Raw genomic sequence first — 13,304 nt, forward strand, 5'->3', positions numbered from 1 at the left:
ATTTTATCTTTAAATTTGGTGATCCTAAGTTCTTTAAAAAGGTAAAACTGAAAATTATGCGGGGATTGGCAGAATTGCAACGCACCTATCTGGGATTCCCGGGTACACCAGAGTGTTTCCAAGATGATTTAGCCTTACCGATCAAACGGGCAGGTATAGAGTACTGGGGAGACCTCTTTCAGGAGGGGGTTCTTCTTCCTTGGGAAGAGTTGATGCAACAAATGGGCGGCTCCCTGACCAGGTGGAAGTTTCTGCAAATAAGGGATTGGGCACAGGGGGTTAAGGGAGGAGTTGGTATGCCCAATATTCTGAAGAGATTATCCCGAGTCCACTAGCAGGCCCACATAGAGTGGCAGCTTGGTACTGGGGGATTCTAGAAGGGGTGGATGGTGAGTTTGAACTTCCCACGGCGTTGTGGAGTGAATTCTTCTCTAAAGAGTTAGTTCATATGTGGTGGAAGGAGTCATTAACATTGCCCTTTGGTATTGTTAAGCCGATTTATAGAGCTTATATCTCCCCTGAGAAGTTATCTAAAATGAAAGGAGGGCAGGAGGTGAAATGTCCAAAATGTGGTTTAATTCAAGCAACTGACATCCATATGTTTTGGGAATGTTCGGGTGTTCTATATTTTTGGGAAAAAGTATGTGAGACTATCTCGTGCATATTGAACTGGGAAATTGTAGCCTCCATCCTTTTAGTAATTTTTGGTCAACCACAAGATCGGCAGGGGAGGACTGGAAGAGACACAACTCTGAATCTCAAATTTGTATTTTATGCAATTCTGTTGGGGAGAAGGGAAATATGTAGAAAATGGATTTCGACCTCCCCTCCAGGATACTCAGAATGGCTTAATTATGTTTTTTGTACTGCAGATTTGGATCTAATGACACTGGGAAATAACAGGATGGGGGGGAATTTTTGGGCACCATTATTGATTTGGAGATATTGATTTGGAAACTTTGATTTAGAGTATGATAATTTGCCAAACATAATGTGTGAATAAGAATCGGTTTGGTTATTCGTCCAATCCTCATGGAATCTGGATAGACAGAGGATTGTTTGAGAGTAAAGGGTGACCCCTGGCCTGGATAACTCTACTGCTCTACTTTTGGTAAAGTAAGAGGGGGTTTCTTAATAGCCACGGTGAATGAGGACAAAAAAAATAAAAAAATAAAAAAAATAAAGCCCATCACATAACAACTCACACAAGGAAAAGCTGCCAGGGCAATGACAACCGTAGAGGGCAACCCACCCATGCACAATATGTCACACGCAAAAATAATAACACTGCGCATAAATCCCCACAGGTATCCCAGCCAATGTTACCTGAGAAGAGGTGCCAGCAACATCCAGTCCCCCCACAGAAGAGGCCCACAGTGATGACAAAGACTCTGCTCGCCTGGATCTGAATGACTAACCTGGTCCATCTGGGACCTCCGAACAGTTGGTTACCAAGGCACAGTCACACACCACCACAGAGCCCCTCCCCTCAGGAAACACCACCACAGCACCCACCCTGCGTGCCCATACCTCTGTCCCCAGGGCACGTCAATCAGCAGTGTGTCCACCACTACAGGGACCCCAGGGCACCCCCCATATCAAAGACAATAAGGGACCTGGGGTCAGTGGCAGTGGGCACACCGTTCAGGGGACAGAGGCACAGGACAACAGGGAAGCTGGGAGGACTGCTGTGTGCCTGGAAGAGGACAGGCCCAGGGAACTGACCCTCCAGGAGGCATTCACCATGATCCTGGGAGCATACCAACATGCCCAGGATACACTCGGCCAGATCATGGACAAGTTGTAGGAGAACATGCGGCTCCAGGAGGGACAGTACCAGGGGATCAGGGAGGACTTTAAGTCCATTAACACCACCCTGGTCTCCATTGCAGAGGTGCTGGCAGACATGGCCAACATCATGAGGGAGGCAGTGTCACAGCAGTGGGACCCTCCCACTAGCCAGACTACTGAACAGCCCTCCACCTCCGCTGCCGCTAGTGGACAAGAGGCCCCACCACAGGACGAACAGACCACCCGCACCCCTTCCCCTGCAGAAGGAAAACCACCCAGCAAATGTTCCCTGCGATCCAGGCAGAAGCCAGAGACTATTGCCAAGACCCCGGCCAGGAAATAAGATTCTCCTGAATGTCACCCTTGTGTCCCACTCTGTCACTCTGTCCACCTTGAACTGCCATTGCTCCCCTTTTAATGCCCCCTTGGACAATGCACCTGTACTGTGCCAAATGATTTAAGTATGTATTCGTTTAACAAGGTTTAAACATTGCAATTCAACTGTACAGTAATGTATACATAGGAAAGACCTGTAGTTGGCTGCAGTGAACATACCAGGAGTGATAGTGGTGCACCAACATCTACAAAAAGAGTTGCCAAAGGGTACAGCGAGTGGGCATAGAAGTGGGAATTCACAGCCTGCCAGTGACAATGTCAAATACAAAACTGGCAATGAAATGTGGAGTTACACTGTATTACCTGTGTGTCATTGGAAGTATTGACGTATCACTGCAGTTCTGTTGTACTCATCCGCATCCTCTGCCTCCTCATCTTCACTGTCCACTGGGTCCACTGCTGCCACATGGCCATCTCCAGCCTCGTCCTCCTGCAGAAAAGGCACATGGTGTCTCAAGGCAAGATTGTGCAACATGCAGCATGCCACAATTATCTGGCAGACCTTCTTGGGTGAGTAGCACAGGGATCTACCTGTTAAATGGAGGCACCAAAACCTGGCCGTCAGGAGGCCAAAGGTCCTCTCAATAATCCTTCTTGTTCACCCATGTGCCTCATTGTAACATTCCTCTGTCCTTGTTCTGGGATTCCTCACAGGGGTCAGTAGCCATGAGAAGTTGGGGTAACCAGTCACCTGCAAATATCGAGGGACAACTGTTAGCCACACACTATGCCATATGGCCCACACCATACCTATACACCAACATCCACTGGGTGGGAACCAGGGTTCACCTATTAGCCAAACCCTGTGCCTCTGGAGTTGGACCATCACATTTGGGATGCTGCTATTCCTCAGGATAAAAGCATAATGCACCGAGCCTGGACACTTAGCATTGACATGAGAGATGTACTGGTCCGCCAAACACACCATCTGCACATTCATTGAGTGAAAACGTTTACGATTTCTGAAGACCTGTTCATTCTGGCAGGGGGGACATATGCAATATGTATTCCATCAATCGCATCAATAAAATTGGGGATATGTCCCATTGCATAGAAGTCAGCCTTCACTGTGGCCAAATCCTCCAACCAGGGGAAAACAATGTGGCTGCACATGTGTTTAATCAGGGCAGACAACATGCTGGTCAACACTATTGAGAACATTGGCTGTGACATTCCTGCTGCCAAGCCCACTGTCACTTGGAAAAAACCAGTTGCCAAGAAATGGAGCACAGATAGCACTTGCACAAGAGGGGAGATCCCAGTGGGGTGACGGGTAGCAGATATAAAGTCAGGCTCCAGTTGGGCACACAGCTCCGTGACTGTGGCCCTGTCAAGTCTGTAGATGAGGATAATGTGCCTGTCCTCCATTGTTGCCAAGTCCACCAGGGGTCTGTACTTGGTGGATGACTCCATCTCCTATTCATCCGCAGCAGTTGTAAACTATGGGGCAAAAGAGTGATGATCCGGTCATAATCTGTATATTGTAGCCACTAGAGTTCAATGCATAATGTGATTTATTAATGTATTCGTAATTTATATGTCTTGAATGTACACTTGCAATCTGTGACGCAGTTAGGAGCCAGGTCTACCCCCCCTTGAAATGGCATCCGCCTGTCCTGTATGGAGGGACAGGTGGAAGTGAGGTAATTCCGCTGACATTGTGCGCCGCTGAGTAAGGCGGTCCAGAACCACTGTGCATTTCCTCATTGGTTATTATTGAGCCCTGTTGGGTACAGTGGCCAATGGTGATGTACGCTGGCAGTGACGGTATGCACCACCGCAGGCGTCACCACCATTTTCAATCTGTTCACTCACTTGCTACTTGACCTTCAACAGGAGAGGACCTACACTGCATGTGCTGCTGTGACCTGTGTCTGGAAACTACCATGGCCCGTGTGACTGGGGAAAGCGCCCCTGCCTTCACCTCGGTAGAGATGGAGAGACTAGTGGATGGGGTCCTACCCCAGTACGGATTGCTGTATGGGCCTCCAGACCAACAGGTGCGTACACTGTGAGCACGATGCATGGCGCATGAATGCATGGAGTGCTGTGTGCAAAGGCCTCGTGTAGGGGAGGTTGGTGGATGGGCCCTGGACAGCGTGCAGCACATATGCTGGGCCATGTCTGTGCGTAAGGGGATGAGAGGGCTATGATGGGCCATGAGAGCAACAAGCAGGATGGTCTAACTAATACCTTTCCCTGTGTATATTTCCTCTGCAGGTCAGTGCCCATCAAAAGAAGGGTATATAGCGTGTCATCACCAAGGACTTGTGGACCCTGGGGGTCTATAGCAGGCGGAGCACCCACTGTCAGAAACAGTGGGAGGACCTGAGACGCTGGGCACGGAAGACGGTGGAGGCCCAGCTGGGGATGGCGTTCCAATGAGGAAGGGGTGCCCGTCGATCCCTGACCCCCCTGATGGCCTGCATACTGGTGGTGGCCTATCCGGAGCTGGATGGGCGCTTGGGGACATCCCAGCAGGAACAAGGGGGTGTTTACAGTGCACATCATTACTTCTTAAGCCTGGTGGGGTGGTATCCGGGTGGGGCAAGTGTGTCAGTGGGTGCCAGTAGGCCAGGGGTTACATTGCAGTGTAGGTCCCATGTTGGGCATGGTTCTGATGTGAGATTCCTCCAACCTAGCTAGTAGGCATCCATTTCTGGGCACGGGTGTGTGGGTCCCAGGTATGCTGCAGTGTGTGGTATGTGTCCCTCCCCATGTCCTGGTGACTCGCATTGTTATTGGTAGTGCCATGCATAGTGCATAGAACTATTTCCTGTGTGTCAGGGTGCTGTGTACACCAACTGTGGTTTTGGTGCAGTCATTGACCCTGTGTATCCTTTGTCTCTCTCCCCTCCTTTCTTGTTTTGTCATCTTGTCCTTATGTGCATTAGCATCATCTGGCGGAGGAGCAGAGGCACCTGTGATGGAGGGAGCTGCATCCCACAGGACCAGGGAGGCAGAGTCCACAGACGGTGAGGGTACCAGTGAGACAAAGGGTGAGGGGAACAACACAGCGGAGACTGGAGGGGTCAGTTCGGACATGGATACCTCTTCCGATGGAAGCTCCCTGGTGGTGGCGTACTCTTTTGTGCCCATACCAGCTGCAGGTACAGCTGCCACCCCGTATCAGCACTACCCTTCCAGCAGTCCCTCAGCGAGTAGCCGGTGCCCGCTCACCCAGGAGGGTGGGTATCCTTCTTTGCCCCAGGCACCTCAGGCCCTGCCCCAGGTAGCCCTGCTGCCCTGAGTGAGGAGGCTATTGACCTCCTGTGATCCATCTCTATTATGCAGTCAACCATTGTGAATGCCATCCAGGGGCTGGCAGCCCAAATGCAACAGTCCAATGCATTTCTCGAGGGCATTCACACTGGCTCAGCAGCCAAACAGAGATCAATCCATGCTCTGGCCTCCTCTTTGATGGCAGCCATTGTCCCTGTTTCCACCCTCCCACCTCCAACTTCCTCTACCCAATCCCATTCCCCTCAAGGCCCAACCTATCCCAAGCACACAGGCAGATGGCCATGCACATAAGACAACACACAAGAGTGGCACAGGCAAACACAGGCACCACACATCATCCCACAGGCACTCACACAAACATAATCCAGATGCAGACACAACAACATCCAATGCCTGCACTGTTGCCCTCTCCTCCTCATCCTCTACCTCCCTCCCAGTTGCGTCTACACTTACACCTGCATGCACTACATCATCATCCACTACCGCCATTACCACCACACCTATCAGAACACACACCTTACTGGCAGTCACCACCCCAACAGCCATGCACACGTCCCCGTGTCCTCTCCCAAAATGTTTGTGCCCCCTCCTCCCAAAGTCACAAAAACAAGCATTCAGACAACTAACAGCCATCCACCTCATTACAGCATCCAACCCATGCACCTGCACCCAAACATAGCAGACACCTCCTACAACCACTCTCTCTTCCTCCACACCCAGACCTTCTCCCTCTTCCCGCCCCAATGTCCCTAAGAAGTTTACCCTCTCCGCCATTGACCTATTCCTTACCCCACCCCCATCCTTAATGTCTGGCCAGGGTGTGTAAAACCCAGGCAACCACCTCAGCCACCCAGTCCACGGGCCCAGTAGTGTCCGCACCCACTCATGGTGGGAAGGGATCCCAGGCACCAGGCAGCCACACAGAAAGAGTGCCTGCCCCAAGTGCTGTCAGGAAGGTCAAGGTGCCATCCCCAGCTACTGCCAAGAGGAGAAAGGTGCCATCCCCAGCTCCTGCCAAGATAAGCAAGGAGCCATCCCCAGCTGCTGCGAAGAGGAGCATGGAGCCATCCCCAGCTGCTGCCAAGAGAAGCAAGGACCCATCTCCAGCTGCTGCCAGGAAAGGCAAGGGGCTTGCACCTGCAGGCAGAAAGGACAAGGTGCCTGGTGCTGAGACTCAGTCGGAGCCCCCACCACCAACCAGCACCAGTTGGCAGCTGTCTGAGGCTGCAGGGGATGGGCAGGAGCCTCCCCCCATAACCACCACCATCACCAGCAGCACCGCCACCAGCACCAGTGGACAGCCATCTGAGGCTGCAGGGGATGGGCAGGAGCCTCCTCCCACAACCACCAACACCAGCAGCAGCACTGCCACAAGCACAACCACCAGCATCAGTGGGCAGCTGTCCGAGGCTGCAGGGGATGGGCAGGAGCTTCCCCCCACAACCACCACCACCAGCACCAGTGGGCAGCTATCTGAGGCTGCAGGGGATGGGCAGGAGATTCCCCCCACAACCACCGCCACCAGCAGCAGCACTGCCACCAACAGTGGGCAGCCATCTGAGGCTGCAGGGGATGGGCTGGAGCCCCCCCCCACAACCACCAGCAGCAGCACTGCCACCATCATGACCACCAGCACCAGTGGGCAGCCATCCAAGGATGCAGGGGATGGGCAGGAGCTTCCACCCACATCCACCAGCAGCAGCAGCAGCAGCATGACAACCACCACCAGTGGGCAGCCACACAAGGGGATGGGCAGGAGCTTCCCCCCACCACCATCGGCAACATCAGCATCACAACCACTGAGCAGCCATCATTGCCGGCATACAGTGTGAAGTCCTGCGTCCATGCGCTTTGGTGCGGGCTGCCCCTGCAAATCCTATGGGACTGACACCCACCTGGGAGACTGTGTGACCATGCACTCCCCAAGACCTTCATCACAGGGCAGGATGCCCCCTCCAGAACCAGTGGGGAAGCCACCCACTCATTGCATCCTTCCAAGGATGAAGATCACAGGGCACGATGCCCCCACCAGAACCAGTGGAGAAGCCACTCACTCACCCCATCCTCCCCAGGATGAAGAGCACAGGGTAAGATGCACCCTCCAGAGCATGTGGGCAAGTCACCCACATGAGAGATTGTGGCATTGCCCTCCCATGGACCAAGCAAAGGGCATGTTGCCCCCTCCAGAGCCAGTTGGCAAGTCACTCACTTGAGAGAATGTGGCCTTGCACTCCTCAGGACAACACACAAGGCATGTTGCCCCCTCCAGAGGCATTGGGCAAGTCACCCACTTGAGAGACTGTAACCTTGCACTCCCCAGGACCAAGCACAGGGCACGTTGCGCACTCCAGAGACAGTGGGCAAGTCACACACTTGAGAGACTGTGGCCTTGCACTCTCCAGGACATCGCACAGGGCATGGTGCCCCCTCCAGAGGTAGTGGGAAAGTCACCCACTAGAGAGATTGTGGCCTTGCACTCCCCAGGATTAAGATCATAGGGCATGTTGCCCCCTCCAGAGCCAGTGGGCAAGTCACCCACTTGAGAGACTGTGGCCTTGCACTCCCCAGGATTAAGAGCATAGGGCATGTTGCCCCCTCCAGAGCCAGTGGGCAAGTCACCCACTAGAGAGATTGTGGCCTTGCACTCCCCAGGATTAAGATCATAGGGCATGTTGCCCCCTCCAGAGCCAGTGGGCAAGTCACCCACTTGAGAGATTGTGGCCTTGCACTCCCTAGGACCAAGCACACGCCATGTTGCCCCCTCCAAGGCAGTGGGCAAGTCACCCACTTGAGAGACTGTGGCCTTGCACTCTCCAGGACCAAGCAAAGGGCATGTTGCCCCCTCCAGAGCCAGTAGGCAAGTCACCTACCTGAGAGACTGTGGCCTTGCACTGTCCAAGACCTGCATCACAGGGCACGATGCCCTTACCCGAACCAGTGGGGAAGTCACCCACTCACCCCATCCTCCCCAGGATGAAGATCAAAGGGCACGATGCCCCCTCTAGAACCAGTGGAGAAGCCACCCACTCACCCCCTCCTCCCCAAGAACAAGATCACAGGGCACGATGCCCCCTCCAGAACCAGTGGAAAAGCCATCCACTCACCCCATCCACTCCAGGATGAAGAGCACAGGGCATGATGCCCCCTCCAGAGCATGTGGGCAAGTCACACCCATCAGAGACTGTGGCCTTGCACTCCCCAGGACCCAAGCCAGTGGCATGTTGCCCCCTCCAGAACCAGTGGAGAAGCCACCCACTCACCCCATCCTCCCCAGGAAGAAGATCACAGGGCACGATGCCCCCTCCAGAACCAGTGGAAAAGCCATCCACTCTCCCCATCCTCTCCAGGATGAAGAGCACAGGGCATGATGCCCCCTCCAGAGCATGTGGGCAAGTCACGCCCATCAGAGACTGTGGCCTTGCACTCTCCAGGACCCAAGCAAGGGACATGTTGCCCACTCCACAGCCAGTCGTCAAGTCACCCACTTGAGAGAATGTGGCCTTGCACTCCCCAGGACAACGCACAGGTCATGTTGCCCCCTCCAGAGGCATTGGACAAATCACCCACTTGAGACACTGTAGCCTTGCACTCCCTAGGACTAAGCACAGGGCACGTTGCCCCCTCCAGAGACAGTGGGCAAGTCACACACTTGAGAGACTGTGGCCTTGCACTCTTCTGGACCAAGCACAGGGCATGTTGCCCCCTCCAAAGAGTGTGGGCAAGTCACCCACTTGAGAGACTGTGGCCTTGCACTCCTCAGGACAGCGCACAGGATATGGTAACCCCTCCAGAGGTAGTGGGCAAGTCACCCAATTGAGAGACTGTGGCCTTGCACTCCCCAGGATCAAGAGCATAGGGCATGTTGCCCCCTCCAGAGCCAGTGGGCAAGTCACCCACTACAGAGACGGTGGCCTTGCACTCCCCAGGTTTAAGAGCATAGGGCATGTTGCCCTGTCCAGAGCCAGTGGGAAAGTCACCCACTTGAGAGATTGTGGCCTTGCACTCCCCATGACCAAGAACAGGCCATGTTGCCCCCTCCAAGGCAGAGGGCAAGTCACTCACTTGAGAGACTGTGGCCTTGCACTCTCCTGGACCAAGCACAGGGCATGTTGCCCCCTCCAGAGCGAGTGGGCAAGTCACCCACTTGAGAGACTGTGGCCTTGCACTCCTCAGGACAGCGCACAGGGCATGGTGCCCCCTCGAGAGGTAGTGGGCAAGTCACCCTCTTGAGAGACTGTGGCCTTGCACTCCCCAGGATTAAGAGCATGGGCATGTTGCCCCCTCCAGAACCAGTGGAGAAGCCACCCACTCACCCCATCCTCCCCAGGAAAGAAGATCACAGGGCACGATGCCCCCTCCAGAACCAGTGGAAATGCCATCCATTCACCCCATCCTCTCCAGGATGAAGAGCACAGGGCATGATACCCCCTCCAGAGCATGTGGGCAAGTCACCCACATGAGAGACTGTGGCCTTGCACTCCCCGGGACCCAAGCAAGGGACATGTTGCCCACTCCAGAGCCAGTCGGCAAGTCAGCCACTTGAGAGAATGTGGCCTTGCACTCCCCAGGACAATGCACAGGGCATGTTGCCCTCTCCAGAGGCATTGGGCAAGTCACTTGAGAGACTGTAGCCTTGCACTCCCCAGGACCCAAGCAAGTGGCATGTTGCCCACTCCGGAGCCAGTCGGCAAGTCACCCACTTGAGAGAATGTGTCCTTGCACTCCTCAGGACAACGCACAGGGCATGTTGCCCCCTCCAGAGGCATTGGACAAGTCACCCACTTGAGAGACTGTGGCCTTGCACTCCCCAGGATTAAGAGCATAGGGCATGTTGCCCCCTCCAGAACCAGTGGAGAAGTCACCGACTTGAGAGACTGTGGCCTTGCACTCCCCAGGACAGTGCACAGGGCATGTTGCCCCCTCCAGAGGCAGTGGGCAAGTCACCCACTTGAGAGACTGTGGCCTTGCACTCCCCAGGACCAAGAAGAGGGCATGTTGCCCCCTCCATAGCCAGTGGGCAGGTCACCCACTTGAGAGACTGTGGCCTTGCACTCCCCAGGACCAAGCACAGGGCATGTTGCCCCCTCCAGAGACAGTACGCAAGTCACCCACCTGAGAGACTGTGACCTTGGACTCCCCAAGACCTGCATCACAGGGCACGATGCCCCCACCAGAACCAGTCACCCACTTACCCCACCCTTCCCAGGATGAAGATCACAGGGTATGATGCCCCCTCTAGAACCAGTGGAGAAGCCACCCACTCAACCCATCCGCCCCAGGATGAAGATCCCATGGCATGATGCCCCCTCCAGAACCAGTGGAGAAGCCACCCACTCACCCCATCCTCCCCAGGAAAGAAGATCACAGGGCACGATGCCCCCTCCAGAACCAGTGGAAAAGCCATCCACTCACCCCATCCTCTCCAGGGTGAAGAGCAAAGGGCATGATGCACCCTCCAGAGCCTGTGGGCAAGTCACCCACATGAGAGACTGTAGCCTTGCACTCCCCACGACCAAACACAGGGCACGTTGCCCCCTCCAGAGACAGTGGGCAAGTCACACACTTGAGAGACTGTGGCCATGCACTCCCCAGGACCAAGCACAGGGCATGTTACCCCCTCCAGAGCCAGTGGGAAAGTCACCCACTTGAGAGACTGTGGCCTTGCACTCCCCAGGACAGTGCACAGGGCATGGTGCCCCTTCCAGAGGCAGTGGGCAAGTCACCCACTTGAGAGACTGTGGCCTTGCACTCCCCAGGAACAAGCACAGGGCATGTTGCCCCCTCCAGAGCCAGTAGGCAAGTCACCCATCTGAGAGACTGTGACCTTGCACTCCCCAAGACCTGCATCACAGGGCACAATGCCCCCACCAGAACCAGTGGGGAATTCACCCACTTACCCCATCCTCCCCAGGATGAAGATCACAGTGCACGATGCCCCCTCTAGAACCAGTGGAGAAGCCACCCACTCACCCCATCCGCCCCATGAAGATCCCAGGGCACGATGCCCCCTTCAGATCCAGTTGAAAAGCCATCCAGTCACCCCGTCATCCCCAGGATGAAGATCACAGGGCATGATGCCCCCTCCAGAGCCAGTGGAGAAGCCACCCACTCACCCCATCATCCCCATGAAGAAGATCACAGGGCAGGATGCCCCCTCCAGATCCAGTTGAAAAGCCATCCACTCACCCCATCCTCTCCAGGATGAAGAGCACAGGGCATGATGCCCCCTCCAGAGCATGTGCACAAGTCACCCACAAGAGAGACTGTGGCCTTGCAATCCCCAGGACGACCCAAGCAAGTGGCATGTTGCCTACTCCAGAGCCAGTCGGCAAGTCACCCACTTGAGAGAATGTGGCCTTGCATTCCCCAGGACAACGCACAGGGCATGTTGCCCTCTCCAGAGGCATTGGGCAAGTCATCCACTTGAGAGACTGTAGCCTTGCACTCCCCAGGACCAAGCACAGGGCACGTTACCCCCTCCAGAGACAGTGGGCAAGTCACACACTTGAGAGACTGTGGCCATGCACTCCCCAGGACAGTGCACAGGACATGTTGCCTCCTGCAGAGCCAGTGGGCAAGTCAACCACTTGAGAGACTGTGGCCTTGCACTCCCCAGGATTAAGAGCATAGGGCATGTTGCCCCCTCCAGAGTCAGTGGACAAGTCACCGACTTGAGAGACTGTGGCCTTGCACTCCCCAGGACAGTGCACAGGGCATGTTGCCCCCTCCAGAGGCAGTGGGCAAGTCACCCACTTGAGAGACTGTGGCCTTGCACTCCCCAGGACCAAGCACAGGGCATGTTGCCCGCTCCATAGCCAGTGGGCAAGTCACCCACTTGAGAGACTGTGGCCTTGCACTCCCGAGGACCAAGCACAGGGCATGCTGCCCCCTCCATAGCCAGTGGGCAAGTCACCCACTTGAGAGACTGTGGCCTTGCACTCCCCAGGACCAAGCACAGGACATGTTGCCCCCTCCAGAGACAGTGGGCAAGTCACACACTTGAGAGACTGTGGCCATGCACTCCCCAGGACCAAGCACAGGGCATGTTACCCCCTCCAGAGCCAGTGGGAAAGTCACCCACTTGAGAGACTGTGGCCTTGCACTCCCCAGGACAGTGCACAGGGCATGGTGCCCCTTCCAGAGGCAGTGGGCAAGCCACCCACTTGAGAGATTGTGGCCTTGCACTCCCCGGGACCCAAGCAAGGGACATGTTGCCCACTCCAGAGCCAGTCGGCAAGTCAGCCACTTGAGAGAATGTGGCCTTGCACTCCCCAGGACAATGCACAGGGCATGTTGCCCTCTCCAGAGGCATTGGGCAAGTCACCCACTTGAGAGACTGTAGCCTTGCACTCCCCAGGATTAAGAGCATCGGGCATGTTGCCCTCTCCAGAGCCATTGGGCAAGTCACCCACTTGAGAGACCGTGGCCTTGCACTCCCCAGGACCAAGCATATGGCATGTTACCCCCTCCAGAGGCAGTGGGCAAGTCACCCACTTGAGAGACTGTGGCCTTGCTCTCCCCAGGACCAAGCACAGGGCATGTTGCCCCCTTCATAGCCAGTGGGCAAGTCACCCACTTGAGAGACTGTGGCCATGCACTCCCCAGGACCAAGCACAGGGAATGTTGCCCCCTCCAGAGCCAGTAGGCAAGTCACCCACCTGAGAGACTGTGACCCAGCACTCTCCAAGACCTGCATCACAGGGCACGATGCCCCCACCAGAACCAGTGGGGAAGTCACCCACTTACCCCATCCTCCCCAGACTGAAGATTACAGTGCACGATGCCCCCTCTAGAACCAGTGGAGAAGCAACCCACTCACCCCATCCTCCCCAGGATGAAGATCACAGGGCATGATGCCCCCTCCAGAACCAGTG

The sequence above is a fragment of the Pleurodeles waltl genome, chromosome 4_2 (assembly GCF_031143425.1).
Source record: "Pleurodeles waltl isolate 20211129_DDA chromosome 4_2, aPleWal1.hap1.20221129, whole genome shotgun sequence".
Taxonomy (NCBI): Eukaryota; Metazoa; Chordata; class Amphibia; order Caudata; family Salamandridae; genus Pleurodeles; species Pleurodeles waltl.